The 14,928-nt window shown below is 40.6% G+C and overlaps 1 long non-coding RNA gene across 2 annotated transcripts; it reads right to left on the bottom strand.

The window, feature by feature from the left end:
* Nucleotides 1–517: 517 nt before the first annotated feature.
* Nucleotides 518–10,459, bottom strand: LOC132345286 (uncharacterized). 2 transcript variants are annotated; one of them, XR_009494517.1, is made up of 3 exons: nt 6,768–10,459; nt 3,107–3,412; nt 518–763 (listed from the first exon to the last, which is right to left on the bottom strand). It is a non-coding gene; the product is annotated as an uncharacterized lncRNA (long non-coding RNA). The 2 variants fall into 2 exon arrangements; XR_009494518.1 differs by lacking the exon at nt 6,768–10,459 and adding an exon at nt 5,801–6,740.
* Between the last annotated feature and the right edge of the window lie 4,469 nt (nt 10,460–14,928).

Below are 14,928 nucleotides of genomic sequence, written 5' to 3'. Positions count from 1 at the left end.
TGTAATCCTAAAGCTGCAAAATAAGTCTACAGTGATTTACTGACTCTAGGAAATAATCTGTTGCTGCTTTGTGTCTCAAACTGAACCTCAATTTGGTAGTGAATTGAATTACTAGTGAATTAGCTATGGTAAAATGCAAACTTCAGTTTAGTATTGGGCTAGAGCCTAATGTCAAAACAATCCTTGTTTCTAGGTTCAATAATTGGTTCATAATTGGTTGATTTGGGGAAAAAGAAAACAATTGTTTGAGTGGCTTGGTAGAAAAGATTGGGGCAGAATCTCAACCCAGGCCCAGCCATTGAGCCTGTGGCCATGTCACGCTCCCTCCCTACAGACTGTGCTCTCTCAATGGCACCAATGTTTTGTGATTATCTGATGAGACCATTAGAAACCCTGAATGGCTGGGTTGTCTCTCCTGCCAGTCTCTTTTTCTCATAACTAAGGCTTATTATGTGTGAAAGAAAGAAAAAATATGCTAAGTTGAAAAGTGAAAGAATTGAAAAGACAATGAACAGCTGAAGTTAAATATATCTTTTCAACTTAGTGCTTTATTTAAGGGTTTCAACTCAAGCTTACACACATTATGTTTTCTTGAGCCCATCCAGGAAGTCATATCAGTTTCAAGAAGGTTGACTCACTTGAGCCCTTATTTGCATGACCATTTAATGGAGAAGATAAAGGGCTGTATTAGCTACACTGCTTTGTCCTTTGCAGGATTCCATCTCCGTTCTCTCCAGTCCCCCACATGCTTTTTTCCAAAGACCTATTGAGACAGAGAGGGTTAGTACTCCAAATGCAATTTGGTTAGATGCACACAAGAAAAATGCTTAAATATCAGAAACCACTCTCTGAGCTAATTGCCCTTTGAGTACAAAGTAACAAAGCTGAGAATCTATGGCAAAATTAGAATTGCTTCTAACTTGATAATTTGAGACTTGGGTTAAGGTCAAATTACTTACACTCCTCCATAAATGAACTTTCCCCTCCTCGTTTTACTACTTTAAAGTATATAGCACATTGAATAATAATATAAAAGTTCCAAATATATGTTTAATGTAGTAGTTTGGAGATTGGAAAGATATAAAAGGGCCCAAATTCTACAACTGAGATTTATATTTTCTCAATGTATGCACTTATTGTCCCTTTTATATTGGTTAATATTTCCCCCATTATCTTAGCATTCCCCCATTATCCATATATATTCCATATGTACATTTTATTATCTTTTTACTGGTATGACTCTCCATTGGACAACTGTTCTTTAGACCTGTGAGAGTGGGGACCCTGCTGCAGCAGCTGATAAGTTCTAAGGTTAAAAACTTACTAATGTTCACAAGTTTATTACACTGTCCATGCCTAAGTAAATTGCGTTTAACATACAAATCCCTTGAGAAGTCGAAGTTAGAAAATATGGTAGAAGTTGAAGTGACTTCAAGAAAACCTTATTTGTTTCATCATCATCTCTGTTTTAATTTCCTTATTCCCTTTTAGCTTTTCCCAACCATCTTCCAACATTTCCATTTGTACTGAACAATCTTGAACATAATTCATTTCTCTCTAAATTTGTGGAATATTTTCCCAAGTTTTCTTCTGTTAGATTACTCATAACTCATGAAAATTTACTAGATAGGCTATCGATAAAAGGGGAGCATTGACCAAATAGAACCACTAGGAAATGGTGTGAGGCTAGGAGGCTACTGTGCCTTTTGAGGCAGGGCTGATGATTATGAAATCAGGACTGCTGCTGCTGCTGCTGCTGCTGCTGCTGCTGCTGCTGCTGCTAAGTCGCGTCAGTCGTGTCCAACTTTGTGCGACCCCATAGGTGGCAGCCCCTATGGGCTCCCCCATCCCTGGGATTCCCCAGGCAAGAACACTGGAGTGGGTTGTCATTTCCTTCTCCAATGCAGGAAAGTGAAAGTGAAGTCACTCAGTCGTGTCTGACTCTTAGCGACCCCATGGACCTTCCAGGCTCCTCCGTCTATGGGATTTTCCAGACAAGAGTAATGAAGTGGGGTGCCATTGCCTTCGCCATGAAATCAGGACTATTCAGAGTAAATGGGAACCAGTAGGGATGGTGGGTTCATTCTAGGACTGCACAGGAAGAGGGATAAAAATTACATCCATGGAAATTTACATTTTTAAACTTTTTATATTGGTAAAAAATAAAAGCATGAAGATGTGTGAAAACTCATAAATCTTTGGGAAGCATGTACATTGATAAACTCTATTGAATGCCAATATCTATTAGAATTTTCATTGCATATACATTTTGATCCAGAAATCCTATCTCTAGGAATTCATTGTACACGTCCATAGGTGTACAGAGCTATATGTAGGAAGATATTCCTTGCAGCATTGCTTATAGTAACAACTGAAATAAACAGTTGAGAGAAATGGTAAAATAAATAAAACAAGGTACATATAATGCAATGCTGGGTGTAACCATTTTTAAAAACGAGGCAGCTCTCTATGTACTAATGTGGAACGACATTTGCACCAGTTATCTATTGCCACCATAATGTCATGTAACACATCATCCAGAATTTAGTGGCTTAACATAGTAATTATTTATTTAGCTCAAGAGTCTGTAGGTTGTTGACTTAGGCTGAGCAGTTCTTCCAGTTTTGGCTGGATATTGGCCAAAGTAATCAAGGAGCATAGTCTTACCTTCCACCACCAAATGTGCATCATACCTGTGTTGATACCCAACTATATTCTGTCTTCCCTTGGCCCAGAGGGGGTGTCCTGCTCTGGCTCCTGTCTCAGGCTCACCTCTCCATAAGGTTCCCTATTCAATGACATTGACTCTGCAGTTGCCCCCCTCTCTCTTGCATCATCTACTTTCCCTCTATGCTATATAATTAAAAACAAAACATGTTGTGCTGCCTTGCATCTAAAAACAAAATAGCTTCTATAAACCCAGAGACCCATTTCCTGCTTCCTCTTTCAGCAAAAATCCAGAGTTATCTATACTCATCGTCTCCACTTCCTCATCTTCTTTTCTTTCTTGAACTCTGACCTATGTCCCCATCATAGCTATTGCTTTTTCCCACATCTCCAGTGATTTCCACACTGTCACATTAAATGGCTCCTTCTTGGTCCTCACCTTACTGAACCGCTCGGTGGCATTTGACAGAGTTGATTCCTCCACCGTTTCTGAATCTTTGTTCTCTTCGCTAGTGGAAAACTACTCCTTGTTCTCCATCTACCTCACTGGCCACACGTCTCGTTGTCGTTGACTGTATCCTCTTCATCTTCCTGACCCCCTCATGTTGCAGTGCTCCAGGACTCATTCCTCAAAATATTTTCTGTTCCCACTAGTTTCCTAGGCAATTTCATCCTGTAAATAGCAACTACATGTTGACCGATCTCAAATTAATTGTCTTTTGTGAGAGATTTCCTTTTTTTGCAACTGTGGGAAGAAATGCAGTAAATACCTTTACATACGTATCCTTGATTTCTTGATTAACATTAATTTTACTTGTAGATAGTTGGGTGAAAGGGTATATGTATTTTAAAATTTACCAGCTATTATTAAATTGTTTTTAAAAAGACAGCAATGCCACATTTCCACCAGAAATCTATGAAAGCATAATTTTTCTTATACCTTTGCAAGTAATAGGTGTTATCATTTCATTTTTATGTCAGATAGGTCTAAGGAGATGTCAGCATTTAGGAACTGAGTAGCACCAGTGAATCTAGTGTAACTAACAAGAGAAGTGGAGTGAAAGGCAGTAGGAGGGTTATTATTGAAATAACAAACTTTCTGTATTGGGTACTCTAAGGGAAGAGGAGATGAGAGGATTGCATATTCTGCAAAAGTCTTAGTAGAACAACTGAGCAAGCTTCCTAGTATGAGGAAGATAATGGTTCAGAGACTTTTGGAAATACAATAAATGTCTGCTTCAGGCAATTGCCTTGGTTAATATCATGTTTAGCTGAAAGTAGCAGAGGCTCATAATAAAAAAAACAATCTCTTATGCAGCAGTCTGGATGTAACAGTTTAAGAAGTTGTCTAGAAGACTTGTAAGGCTCTGTCACCATGGCAGTTTTTTCTGTTTCTGTAGCACATGTGGTTTCAATTCCCCAGATCACCTCATAATCAAATATAGGCTGCTGGAGCTCCAGCAATTACATTCTCATCAAGCAGTGGAAAGAAAGAAAGAAGAAAAGCACATTTCCTCCCTTGAAGGACATTTCTAGAAATTGTGCACATTAATTCTGCTTATAACTCATTGGCAAGACCAGGAAATACCTTGTTCTGAATACCCAGCTAGAAATCAGAGGTTATTTTTGCAGGATGAGGAAAAAAGAAAAACAAATAGTGGGAAAAATTAGAAGCTTCTGTCATTAGCTATCACTGGGCCCCAAGTAGAAACTGTCAAGGAAAAGGCTTAGCTACAATGATGACGACACGTCTCCAGGTTTGGATTATTACACAGAGCCTTAGATGGGAACTGATTATCTTGAAAAAATAGACATGATTGTGTTCATTTCTGCTAAACATCCTAAACAAGCAGTTCTTAATGGGAGGCGATTTTGTCCCCATTACCCAAGAGACATTTGGTAATTTGAGACATTTTGACTTGTCCCAATTGTCCAAAAGAGAGGAAGGGGGATAGGGGTGGGGGTAGGTGCTACTGGCATTAGTGAATGGAGGCTAAGCGTGCCATATACACAAGATAGCCACCACTACAAAGAATTCTCCAGTCCAAAACATGCCGAGGTTGGTAAATGCTGCCCTAGACAATCGATAGACGTTTGGGTCAAATTTCAGGGTCTGAGCAAAGAACAGTGTATATTGCCAATTTTTAATGATTAAAGTAATTAAGTTCCATATTTCTTTGGTTTCATTTGTGCCATGGAATCCTCATTTGATCCATTAGGCCAAAAATTAAAGAACTGTTTTGCAGATACATAGTGACCTCTTTTATGCAGAACTATTTTGCTCTGTGACAACATGACTCTCTTTATAACATTAGTATGTCCATTTCACAATCATTTTTAACCCTCCAGACCCATCTACCTTCCTACATTTCCCTGAAATGGATAAAATACTTCTGCTTCTCATTGCTTCCCTTTCACTGCCCTTACCATGTAGTGCAGGGATCAGATGCTGAAGTGTCTGAATCCCCTACTATGTTGCAAGCTTGTCAAAATCAAAGACCATATTCCATTTATCTTTGTAGTTCTAGTGCCCAGTGCAGAGTATGCAACTTAGAAGGTGCAACAATATTAATTGAACTGAACTGAGCTCCTGTTTATTCTTAGAGTGTTCTTCATGCCAGGCCTACTTGGATATGTTCTGGTTTGGCTCCCACAGGAAAAATCACATCACTACTTACATTAAGCAAAATGTTTCCCATTCTGTTACTTTTATGTCAAATCTAGAGTATGGGAAAACTCAGAGACCAGAGGCTGATGTGTAAATAGCTTGGTTCTTCTGTGACTTCTCTGGGTAGGCTACCTCCCTATGGTTATATTTTTGCCCCATCACAGCTGGCTTTCAAACACAAGTATGTACTAGAAATTCATTGAGATGATTTCTGTTCAACAGAAATTGAGTATGTTCCATTTTGAAGTGTTTTTGAGAGAAAAAAGATCGAAGCTGGCATAAATTTGGTAGGTTGGGTGCAAAGAAGTTGAGGAATAAAGATGGAGGAGGCAGAAAGCCATTGAGATACAGCAACTGGCAGTCATGGGAACAGAGCAAGGGGAATTTGCAGCAACTTGGCATATAGTATTAATTCTATATTTTGGTTGGTGAAAAAGATTAGCTTTCAGGGGAGCTACTACTTACACATTTTTCACCAGGTTCTTTCTGAAAGGTTCTCCTGCCTGGAGGCGAGTCATGGTGATTTCTCTTTCTCTTTTCTGCACTGGATCCATAGAACCCAGCACATCCCATTTTGAGATTTCCTTGAGAACAACTTTTTTACAATCTGTTAGTTAGAGAAGGAGGATCTTCTCATGGCACTTTAAATAGAGCCCGCTCTTTCTGATGGTTCTTTGGAGGATGTTGGGTTGAGACTCTATTTAATAAGATGAGTGACCAGTGAATCTTGTCCTCTGTAAGATTCAGGAATAAGTATCTTCTGTACTGCTGCAGTAACCTCTGATGAGGCTCAATGAATGGCCATGCATGTAGTCTTAACTGACTAAGATCATTTATTCTTTCATTCACTCTTGTATTCATGTATGTAATCATACATTTAATTAATGTTTATTGAGCTCCTATGAGGATTTAGATGCTCATAAGAATTGTAAGACATTTAAATCATGGCACTGCCCTGATATAATCCAGGTGAGAAGATAAAGCATAAAAGGGGACAGTATCATAAGACCAACTATGACTAAGGGTCTAGGAGTTTGGGGCACTTAATAAAGAACAGAAATGGGCCTGCCTCCCAAGAACCTAGAGTAAGTTGCTAGTTTACTGAAGCATGACAGTTTCCAAGCTATAGATAATGACAAAGGCCTATACCTACCTCATTGATACATGAGGGTAACAACCTATGGAGAGTGGAAGCTTTCCCTTTTCCTGTTAGGTGGTATAACCCACATGTAGGTTGATTCTGGGAGGATGATAAATGTACCGATCAGGCAGTTCTCTCATTTGGGAAATTCCAAATGAAGCTTATATCAGATTTCAAAGAATAAAATTTAGTTCCTCTTGTGGGTTCCACTGAACTGGAACATCCTTGAGAAATTCTGAGATTGCACCCCCGCCCCCAACCCCCCTCCGCCTACCACCACCTTGCTCCTACCTTTTCCTACCTTCCTTCCCTTTCACTTCAGCTTTCTCAGTTCTGGCTAACATGTAGGAAACTGATTTAGTTCTAGAACCTCCCAAGCATTCAGTCATAAAAGAATGTCCCAGAGGCAGAATAAAGCCAAGTGGCCCTGCTCACTGCCATCATGAGCCAAACACCATTCTGCCAGCTCTTCTCCCTTCCCTGGGGTGCCCTTCAGCTAGACCGGACACTCCTTGGGGACAGGGCCTAAGTGTAATAAATCCCTGGATCTCCACATTCTATTCTGTGATTCAGGCACAAAATCTTGCTGGTGTATTTGTCAAGTGACTCAGGAATGGGTCAGATGTTCAGATGCAGTGTACCAGTTCTTATCTATTAATAACAGAAAGCCTATTAGGGACTGTGCAGAGCCAGTTTTTTCAAGGCAGAGTGGAATCAGCCCCACTGATTCTGGTTTGAAGGGAGAACAGTTTCAGTGACCTACAAATTCTTCCTCGGCTGATTAATAACGGGAGAGTCTCTTTACTTAACAATCACACCTTCCCCTCATATGCCCTTCTGCCCTTGTGCTCAGAAATGTTCCTAGGTTCTGGTTTCACTTTCGACGGGTTTGGCCATCTGTACTTTTAGTCTTCGGACCAATTTACCAATGTGAGTAGGGTCAGGCTTCTTACTTGGGAGGTGGCTGGGCAAGTATTAATGATTTCAGGTCAGAGCTGCAGTAGAATTGAGAGAAATAAGAGATGACAATATACCATTCTGTGACCTGAAAGTAATCTTACAGATCTATTAAGATGTCTGAAATGACTCTCTTCTGCTCCAGGTGAAATTGCTCACACTATGTGTATTATTCACACACAAAATAAACACATGAATGACGTGTCTGTTCATTTCACCACCCTGCCTTGTAAATACAATTCTGACCATTGGGAGAGTTGGAAGAGCAGTAGAAAGGGCCTGAGAACCAGGTTCTAACTTCCCAATAATTTAATTGGCTTTACTCTTCTCAACTGTAAAATGAGGAGCTGGACTAGAACAACTCCTAAGAGCACTTCTAGCACTCAGATTCCCTGACTCATTAGCCTGCCAGAAAAATACGTCACCTGCCAAATATGGACTCAGCACCTACGTGTTACAGAAGCTCCCAGGCTACCCCTCCACACCTCCCTGGCTTCAGCATCCTGCTTCCCAAGCCTCTCAGGTACTATTGCCAGACCATTCCTAAAAAAAAAAAAAAAAATTACTTTCTCTTCTTTTATCAGCCCTTTCTTCTCTGCTTCCTCTTACTGTATTTCATTCATATTGGTGGGGCCTTCCCTGGTGGTCCAGTGACTAAGATTCCACACTTCTACTGGGGTCACAGGTTCAGTCCCTGGCTAGGGAACTAAGATCCTGCATATTGTACTATGTGACAATAAATAAATAAATTAAATAACTATTCTCATTTTAAAATAAATAAATCATATTGGTAGCCAGTATGTTTTTTCTGTCTGACTTTCTTCCATTAAGAATACATAGTCATTCATTTTAGTTATTCCTCAAACATATGTTAAGCAACTAAACATTTCCCATGTCTTGGGCTAGGTTGTGAATTTACAAAGACAGGAAAATGTAAGCTCATGGCGATGGGTCTGCTGTGTGACTTTCATGCACCCTGCTGCTGCTGCTGCTGCTAAGTCACTTCAGTCGTGTCCAACTCTACACGACCCCATAGATGGCAGCCCACCAGGCTCCTCCGTCCATGGGATTTGCCACGCACCCTAGGCACTCTCAATTTCCTGGGCCCCTTCTTCTACACAAAGAGATTAAAAGTGGTATTTTATAACTGTGTTAATATGAAGATGAAATCTTAAGCATATTATGTATTTAAGTATTTTCTTTAACCTCAGAATTCTCTGGGGCAGGGAGGTGGTGCCTAATGCGTAGGTTGGCCCTGGAGAAGACAAAGTAAATGGTTGCAGTGCAATATGGCAATTATACACATGCCCTATGAACAAAATTTCTACTTCTAGATCTACAGCCTCCCAAAATTCCATTGTGTCTTCTGTGGAAAGAGAAAGACAGGGCAGAAACAACCCAGGAAAGCGAGAAATGGTAAATTAGGGCTCCAGGAAATCCTTCTTTACTGGGATGGGCTCCTATGACCTTGAGAGTCCTCCCTTTGGTGGTAGCAGCCATCTGTTCTATATGGTATGAGTCATTCATTCACTCATTGAGTATCTTCTATGTTTCAGGCACTGACCTAGGTTCTTGCGGGTACATCAGTAAGTAGAACAATGTTTCTTGCCCTAACTCATCTGTCACATAAATCTGCAACTGGAAACAGAGCTTTTTGAAATGCATATTTCCTACTTTGTGCACTGGAAGCCAAGGTCTGCTGCATTTCCCAGATAAGTAGATACTAGTGCTCCATGCTCCCTGGCATGCTCAGTGGGGATGAGCCAGCTACCAAGAAGAGGGTACATGAGGGGTCACTGAGTGGCAGTTCATATGACCATTTTTTTCTGAACTCTATTTGCTGTTCTGAAGCATGATTTGGGCAAGTTTCTGGCAGACTTTTTATTTCTCTAGGAGTTTCATGTTAAATATACCTAGCAGCAGCAGCAGTAACTATTGCAACAAATATTTTGTCTTAAAATAGCAGTCTTGGTTCCATTTAGATTTTTAATGACAAAATGGATAACCTGATTTTATTTTCAACAAGTGGACGCTTCTAAATTTTCTATATGGCAGAAAGAAAAAGAATACCAAATGTTGCATTTTCAGGGAAAACTCAAAGCATAGCTTATTCAAGCAACACCACCTATGAATATATCACAGGTAGGAGATGCAAAGAGGACTTAGGAACTGAAGACTAGTAATTTAACATAAGTATCCTTCTTGCTGTTGGCCATTTTTCTAGATAATTTGTATTCTTGTTGTTCAATCAAATTTGATGCTATTTTCCCATTAGTTTAAACTCTGAGCTGGCTGATCTCATTGTTTCTAAAGTTCTAGAAGAAATTGTTGGCTCCCAGGTCTTTCCAGGTGGTAAAGAACCCGCCTGCCAATGCAGGAGACATAAGAGACGCAGGTTCGATCTCTGGGTTGTGACGATCCCCCAGAGGAGGGCGTGGCAACCCACTCTAGTATTCTTGCCTGAAGAATCCCATGGACAGAGGAGCCTGGTGGGCTACAGTCCATAGGGTCGCAAAGAGTTGGGCACGACAGAAGTGACTTAGCAGGCATGCACTCATGCAATGGGAAAGAAAGAGGGATAGTAGAGGCTACCCTGTTGAGGCTGATGCATCTTCTTTCCAGGCTGATACATAGAAATCAGTCCTGTGGAAGACAATCAGATGAGACACTGCCAAAGATGGAGGTTCTGCCAGTCTCCATTCTAAGTCTTCACTGCGTCAAAGTGCTCATCATGTTCCGTAGACACCATTCCTCCTGGGTTCAAGCCATAGCATTGAGTATATGATTAGATTTAAGGAATAAATGGGCTTCCCTGTGGCTCAGACTGTAAAGAAGCCACCTGCTTTGCAGGAGACCTGGGTTTGATCCCTGGCCTGGGAAGATCCCCTGGCGGAGGGCATGGCGACCCACTTCAGTATTGTTGCCTGGAGAATCCCCATGGACAGAGGAGCCTGGTGAGCTACACAGTCCATGCGGTAGCAGAGTCAGACACAACTGAACAACTAAGCCCAGCACAGCATAAGGAATAAATAGTCATTGGAACATCAACTGTTACAGGACAGAGTTACTCTTTAACAGAAAAAATAAATAAATAAAAGACATATTAAATGAGTTTAATTATCTATTGCTTATAGTAAGAGTCTTATGAACAACAAGTGGACTTTTAAAAACAGAATCCTACCACTGAGATTTTAGCTTGAACTGCAGTGTGAATGGTCTGGAGTCTATATTGTGAACTAATAAAGTCTGTTTAGCATACTCCTCATATGAGTTCATTTCCATGACTTTCTGTTTCTCTTAGATTTCTTATTTTGCAGAGTGATAAATTATAGAATGACAACAAAAAGAAATACAGACAGACTTACATGCCCAAGGATGAAGAAATCATCTATGACACTTAATAGTAACCCTAAACATGTGACATGTACTTCCACTGTGGCCTTTTGTTTTGTTTGGGGTTAGTGTTAGCTGGCGGAGAAGGCAATGGCACCCCACTCCAGTACTCTTGCCTGGAAAACCCCATGGATGGAGGAGCCTGGTAGGCTGCAGTCCATGGGGTTGCTAGGAGTCGGACACGACTGAGCAACTTCACTTTCACTTTTCACTTTCATGCATTGGAGAAGGAAACGGCAACCCACTCCAGTGTTCTTGCCTGGAGAATCCGAGGGACAAGGGAGCCTGGTAGGCTGCCATCTCTGGGGTCACACAGAGTCGGACACGACTGACGCGACTTAGCAGCAGCAGTGTTAGCTGGAATCTCAGGAGAACTTTGGGAAAGAGAACAGTATTGAATTAAAACTTCCTTGTGTCCTTTTAGTCCATTGAATGTAGCAGCAGAAAAGAAGGAAGTATTAGTCACTATGGATAGAGAAAAGGCAGCCTGGGCTGTATATCACTGAGATACTGGGATCCTCCAGATGTGGGCTCCCATGGGGCCGAGATACAACCCATGGGTCACAGGAGCCCTCCAAGTTCAGAGGTCAGGCCAACCAGCGTTAGCAAGGCAAGTCAGTGAGGCACAGACAATAGGGAACAGTTAGTTGCATTTGCTGTTGGGTAGGCTTCCCTGGTGGCTCAGATGTTAAAGGATCTGCCCTCAATGTGAGAGACCCACATTGGTCTACCATTGGGTAGCTGGTGCGAAGAGAGTTTTTATGGAGGTTTTAAAGGAACTGATTAAAGGAGAAAAAAAAAAAAGATGATCACAACTTTTCACACACTTGCTCTCTAAGGAGATACCATCAAAGAGACAAGGAGCCTCGTCTGCAATAATTAGAGGCATGGTGTTGTCTACACATAAATATTTTACATTTTGGTGTGTGTAACAAGTTTGTCATAAATACCAAGATTGAAGGAATCCTGACACCAAGGCGATCTCAAAAGACAGCGTAAATGGTTCTGACAAGAAGACTGATTCCAAAGCCTTTTGAAAACCACATGAAATGAAGAAGAAAGAAGCCCATCCAAAGCATCGTTTTACAAACTGTCACATGTGATTAGAGAAATTGCACTTTATATGGCAAAATAAGGTAAGTGAGAAACATGGACATAAAATCCAACCTAGGTACGAGTTATACATTGTTTCACTAGAGGGAAAATGTCTAAGAAAGCTTCTATTTCCCCATGGCTTTCTCTCTGGAAAGGAAAATCTAAGAATTATGACAAACACTAACTTTTTCAGTTATTCCTGATACACAACTGAACTTGATTCAAGATACCAAATCTTATCTTCAAAGCTTTGAATAAATTAGATCTGGGCTGTCTCTCCAGCAAAGAATGATAATGGGATCATGAAAGTTTTAGTGATTATCAGCTTCTGTGTTACAGTTTTTCAAGCCCTGAAAATTGTAATTTTGAGTCAGAACAGAGAATGACTGTGCTACTATGTAATTGTTATAATAACCACACCTTCTAGGCTCCCAAACAAATGCTACGTGATCACCATTATTTCTCTTAAAGCAGTTGTAAACCAGTGTCCTTGACTTTGCTTCCACAGAGTCAACAAACAAAACTCTCTTGACCCCAAACCTTGTGGTCATTGCCCTGGAGAAAACTTAGAGGTTATTATGGTAGTTTGGTATCATCCAAGGAAAAAAGTCTTACTTGCTCATTATCAGGTCAAGCAAATCCAGATCTCAATTGATCTTTATGGAAAGTTGTTTCAACTTGTGACAATTGTACCTTGGTTGTCTGGATAAAAACCTGTAACATGTAAATAGAACATTTGAATGTTGCATATATCACCTTATATTGTAATTTAAATGAATTATCAATTTCAATATTAGAATCTGATAAACTCTATGAATGTATTAAGCAGTACTATCTCTTCATAAATTCTCTAGAATCTTAAGTCAATATCAGGAAATATAGATAGATTTTATATTTCAGCTAATATTATATTAAATTGATTTTATTATAAATTTATGCATATTTTTGAATACACCAATCCATTAATTATCCATAATTCCAAGATATTAAAATATCATAAAACTGCAAATAACTTGGTGGCAAAACCTAACCTAACCTGACCTCATTTGGCAGCACAAACCAGCCGGGCTGACATAAGCCTCTGTGTGTGTGTGTGTGTGTGTGTGCATGCGAGTGTGGGTTTTCAGTGGCTTCGGTCATGTTCAACTTTTTGTGACCCTGAGGACTGTAGCCCATCAGTCTCCTCTGTCCATGGGATTCCCCAGGCATATACTGAAGTGTGCTGCCATTTCTTTCTCCAGGGGATCTTCCTGACCCAGGGATCGAATCACGTCGCCTGCATTGCAGGCGAATTCTTTACCACTGAGCCACCTGGGAAGCCCCATTTATTCTTTAACTCATTAGATCTGAATATTAACATTTCTATAGAAATATCAGTGTGTCTGATTACAGGGTACTATATTGGAGCTGCCACATATTATAAGCAACACTGTAAAATGTGTTTCTAGATCCCTTCTAAAATTTAAAAAGTCCTGTATCCTATAATATATCTGTCTACAAAGTTTCCCTAAGGAATTGAGGATGTCTTTTATCTGTCTATTAGGTATGAATATCAGTTCTCAAGCTATGGCGTGCAAAACAAAACAACAACAACTTGACTTTCTTTGTTTCCTTTAAAACAACTTAAAGTTGAATCTGAGTCCCCTAATGCACTTGGCCACAACTGACAGACCCTCTCCCCTCATGGGTAACTCCCGGGTGGAAAAGCTATACATGGAGCCACAAATCAGAAGGTCTGTTTTAAAAAAAAAAAAAAAATGTCGTTATTATCTGGCTATGCTGGGTCTTGGTTGTGGCATGTGGCATCTAGTTCTCTGGGAACCTGCACTGGCAGTATGGAGACTTCGCCACTGGATCACTAGGGGAGTCCCAGAGAAGGTCTTCTTATCTCTATTCCATTTTGGCTGCCACTTAGTTACCCTGAGGTAACCAATCCATCCTATTTATCCAGGGTTTTCCTGGTTTTAGCACAGAAGATCCCATGTCTCGGGGACCGTCCCAAGCAACATGAGCTTTGCCCTCTGGAGGCAGCTTATAGGTCTGTTACTGCCTTGGGACACAGCGAAGGAATGGTTTCAAATCTCAGGTGCTCATGAAATCCACAGATTCCCCCTTCCTGTTCTTTCCCCATTTTCTTGTCTTGAAAAACGTCCATCTTCTCCCTGCCTTAACCAAGATGCTTCCTGTATCTTTTTGAGTTTTTGTTTTACAAATGGCAGAAAGAACACTCAATTCAAGTGTCCTCTGCCTTCTTCCTAGTGAAAATACCTGAGGCATAGAAACCCCAGAAGCCTTCTTCCAATGAACATTAAAATACATGAAGAAACTGCCCTGCTGCACATGGCTGCATTTTAGAGAATCTTCCTTCTTTATCAGTTGGGCAGACCTGAAAGTCTTTAGAGGAAATGTCTCTGTTCTCATCAGTATTTTGTTTGGACAGTGACGCACTGGCTGTGCTAACATCTTATCCTCTTTGGTTGTTTTTTTATACTTTACAGTGTGTGGGTTAGTCGCTCAGTCATGTCTGACTCATTGAGACCTCATGGACTATAGCCCGTCAGGCTCCTCTATTCGTGGAATTCTCCAGGAAGAATGCTGCAGTGGGTTGCCATTCCCTTCTGCAGAGGATCTTCCCAACCCAGGAATTAAACGTGGGTCTCCCACATTGCAGGCAGATTCTTTACCCTCTGAGCCACCAGGAAATTATAGTACTCTTGAAATGGCAACCCACTCCAGTATTCTTGCCTGGAGAATCCCATGGATGGAAAAGCCTGGTAGGCTACAGTCCATGGGGTCGCAAAGAGTTGGACACGACTGAGTGACTTCACTTCACTTCACATACATTATCTCATAACAGGGCAGGTATTAGTACCCTTACATCTAGATGGAGAAATAAAGACTTGGAGGAATTGAAATGACATCAACACCAGCACTCTTCAGGTTAATTTTTTGGCAACTCCAAGCAAATAGTTTTTTAAAGTCTTAAAAGTCAAATGTGGCCATCCAA

The sequence above is a fragment of the Bos taurus genome, chromosome 5 (genome assembly GCF_002263795.3).
Source record: "Bos taurus isolate L1 Dominette 01449 registration number 42190680 breed Hereford chromosome 5, ARS-UCD2.0, whole genome shotgun sequence".
Classification (NCBI taxonomy): domain Eukaryota; kingdom Metazoa; phylum Chordata; class Mammalia; order Artiodactyla; family Bovidae; genus Bos; species Bos taurus.
This window is presented reverse-complemented; position numbering and strand designations above follow the sequence as displayed.